General features: G+C 37.7%; 1 protein-coding gene across 2 annotated transcripts in view; it reads left to right on the top strand.

The window, feature by feature from the left end:
- Positions 1-3,600, top strand: part of RAVER2 (ribonucleoprotein, PTB binding 2) — a 30,669-nt gene that overhangs the window by 14,099 nt on the left and 12,970 nt on the right. The window lies entirely within an intron of this gene.

The raw sequence follows: 3,600 nt of genomic DNA, 5'->3' as shown, positions 1-3,600 counted from the left end.
GAGCTTTCTGCTGTGAGCAAATTTYCTGGTACATGAGTACCACAAATGCAACTTAAATGATATGAAATACCTCAGATAATTAGTATTTAACATGGTTTTTCCCTAATTGAGGAAGATGCTCRGGTTCTTGGGTGCTGCCAGGGATAGGAATGGTGCATCTTTTGGAAAGTCTGGAAGCACAGAGGAGATGGATCCTTGCCTTTGCAGTGAAAAGGTTTTCTTCTCCTCCTCATGGCTTGTGAGACCACAAATAACTGGTGTGGCTCAGACACATCACCACAAACAGGCAGTACAAGGAAAGCTTTCCCACATTTCAGTTGCAGGGTTGTTTTTTTGTTGATTTTTTTCCTTTAAATCCCTTGGAAGGCTGCTCAGGGATCAGYCCCAGGGATAAGCACCCCGAGATTCCCAGCATTTGGAGCAGAAGGTCCTGACCACCTGCACATCCTCCTTAGGGCTCTTGAACAGCCCCAGCMATTTGTGGTTGGCCAAAGTAAATCCTTAATTCTTGATCCAAATATTCTGGGAGATGAATAAATTGGAATTAYTTTCCCAGAAAATGYCCCTTCCAKGCTCTCAGTGCCTGTGAATKTGTCTGGCTTCAGCCTCACCTCCCTGATGCCAAAATTAAACAGTTTTGCTTCCCATTATTTCCTTCCTSTAAGAAAGTATTAAATACTGTAATCAAGTCTCCTGCTCAATCTTTGTTTAATTAGCTAAACAGATTGATCCTTTTAAGTCTTTTCCTTCCTTTAAGTCTTTTTTCCCAGCTGTCAGATAATCCAGGGGCTGTCATCAGCTCCCCCAACCAATTTTTCAACATCCTTTAAAAATGTTGAGCTTCAAAGAAAAATGGGTTTCACTGACARGGCTTTGCTGTGAAGTTAGGGGCACTTAAAAATTGACTTTTACCTTTTTTAATAGATAATAAAATAATTAAATTTAACTGTAATTTCAATAAATAAATACAAAATAAATAAATAATGAGCAATGAATTTTGATACAGAAATAAAAATTAAATTTAACAGAAATTAAGTCAGTAACAATGAATTTTGATAAATAAAAATTAAACTTTAATAGAAATTAAGTCAATAAAACTTGGGTCACATCCCAGTGTGGGTGAGGAGAGTTTGTCTGTGTTAGATCAGTAAATATTGCTGTTCCTATAAAATACAGGAGGGTGGAGGTAGGCAAACAAATAGTTCAGATTTGAAAKATGAAAAAGGGAAAGGGGTGGATGAATTCTCATCACAACAGTGCTGATTAATTAGGGGTTTATGAGTGAGATGCTCTAAAATTGAGGACAAAGAAAGGAGGAAGACCAAAGGAAATATGGAGAAAACAAAGAGGGGGATGTGATGTGGTGGGTAGAGAGAAAAGGAAAAATGGGAGAGAACAGGGCAGCAGAAACCTCAGTGGGGAGGGAATTTCAATGGAGAATGATTGGGAGAATTTATTTTTTTCTGGAAAACTTCAGTGTAGCTCTTGTGGTGGTTCCATGGCGTAGTTCTGCTGGAAGCTCATGCAGTATTTCATCAAATAAATACCATATTTTGCCCAGAATTCTTACCTGAACTCATGAAATCAACTCTGGGTTATTTCATCCTGTTCCAAAATTACCATTCTTTAAAATCAGTGTGATTTCTCTCTGTTGAGAAATGTTCTGTCAGGAAGAGCTGAAGCCAGAAACATACACATGGATATTGGGAAAAATGACTTTTCCTAGGACTTGAGGGAATGTTTTGTCCTTTGCTTTAACAAAATGGACCAGAAAACCTTTCTTTTGTTCTGCCAACTTTAAWTTTTTACTAGAAGGTCTCCAYCCTTATCTGGGTAGGGATAAAGAAYTTTTTTTCRGTACCTGTTTCCTTGGGAAGCTTAAAAATTCCTGAATCCTTTGCAAGAACTTTGGTGGCTGCACTTGGGCATGCCAAGGGAGTTTTTCACTTTAGCTGGAACTAAAATACAGATGTTCCATAGCTTCAAACCCTTCTTTTCATAGCTACTTCAGGTCTTTACCAGTGCAGCTAAACTGGTATCAAAATAAAATATAAATATAAAATATAGACACACATATTTACACAGCATGTGCACATCTCTGTGTGTTTTTGTATGAAAATATGAATTATGCCAGAAGCCAGGTTTTACCAGTGCCATGAAAGATCTGAGCACCCTGTTTTTCTTCCAAATCTGTGACATTYCTGTTTTGGTTGTCAGTGGTAGATTGTGGAGCTCACAGTTGGGCTGAGGTTGTTTTTATCCAGTGAAATCCAGAGGAGGCTTTGTCCTTCCCCATCAGAGCTGCTATCAGTTCATCATCCCCATTCATTGGGGCACTGGAGATTTTCTCCTAAGCTTCATCCCTCCCTCCTCACCCGTTTTTTTTTTGTTTGATTTCAATCTGCTTATTCTCTCTTTGCTCTGCACACAAAGGCCAGYGCAGTGTTTGCCACGTAAGCCCTTTTCCAGTCTGCTTGATTGATCAGTCTGGCATCTTCTCTTGGCATTCCACACCACCACAGCCTCCACATTCCCCAAAAGGCTCCAGATTTTGGTGGAATTTGCATTGTTGCATGTTTAACTGCCTTCATGCACTCTGATGAATTACATTTTGATTGTTGCAAGCTGCAAAAATGAAGATTAATGAGTTTATAATTCTGTGGCATCCAGCTGTAGTCACAATTTGCTTCTCTTTCCTCCTTTGTTCTTTAAATATGTGTTAAATGCATTTCATAGTGAGGTTTTCCATGGGGTGAGATGGAAGTGAAGGTGGGAATGAAAGAGATAAACATTCAGGAATAGATAAATATGAGTGCCAAATAGATGAAGACTTGATATCCAATTTATTTCCAGCATGGTTCTTGGAGAAACTTATTTCCAGTTTATTTCCAGAATGGTTCTTTGGGAAACTTATTTACAATTGATTTCCAGCACGGTTCTTTGGGAAACTTATTTCCAGTTTGGTTTTTTGAAAAACTTACTTCCAGCTTATTTCCACCATGGTTCTTCGGGAAATTTATTTCCAGTTTATTTTCACCATGGTTCTTTGAGAAATTTATTTACAATTGATTTCCAGCATGGTTCTTTGGGAAACTTATTTCCAGTTTATTTCCATTTTGATGCTTTGAAAAACTTATTTCCAACTGATTTCCAGTATGGCTCTTTGAGAAATTTAGTTACAATTGATTTTGAGAAATTTATTTCCCASTTWTTTCCACCATGGTTCTTWGAGAAACTTATTTCCAKTTTATTTCCRTTATGGTTCTTTKAAAAACTTATTTCCAGCTGATTTCCACCATGGTTTTTTGAGAAACTTACTATTGATTTTGAGAATTATTCTTTGAGAAATTTATTTTCCACTTTTTTCCACCATGATAGTTTGAGAAACTTATTTTCAGTTTATTTCCATTTTAGTTCTTTGAAAAACTTATTTCCAACTGATTTCCACCATGTTTTTTTTGAGAAATTTATTTCCAACTGATTTCCACCATGGTTCTTTGGGAAAGAACCATCCTGGATTAGGGAAGTTTTCACCTTGGGTTGTGTCACCTGTGGAAGGTCTTGCAAGGGACAGGTGACAACATTGCAGGGCAGCTCCTG

The sequence above is a fragment of the Malurus melanocephalus genome, unplaced genomic scaffold (genome assembly GCF_030028575.1).
Source record: "Malurus melanocephalus ecotype Western Australia unplaced genomic scaffold, MMel_1.1 scaffold_125, whole genome shotgun sequence".
Taxonomy (NCBI): Eukaryota; Metazoa; Chordata; class Aves; order Passeriformes; family Maluridae; genus Malurus; species Malurus melanocephalus.
The sequence above is the reverse complement of the archived record's forward strand: the minus strand, read 5'-3'. Positions and strand labels throughout refer to the sequence as shown.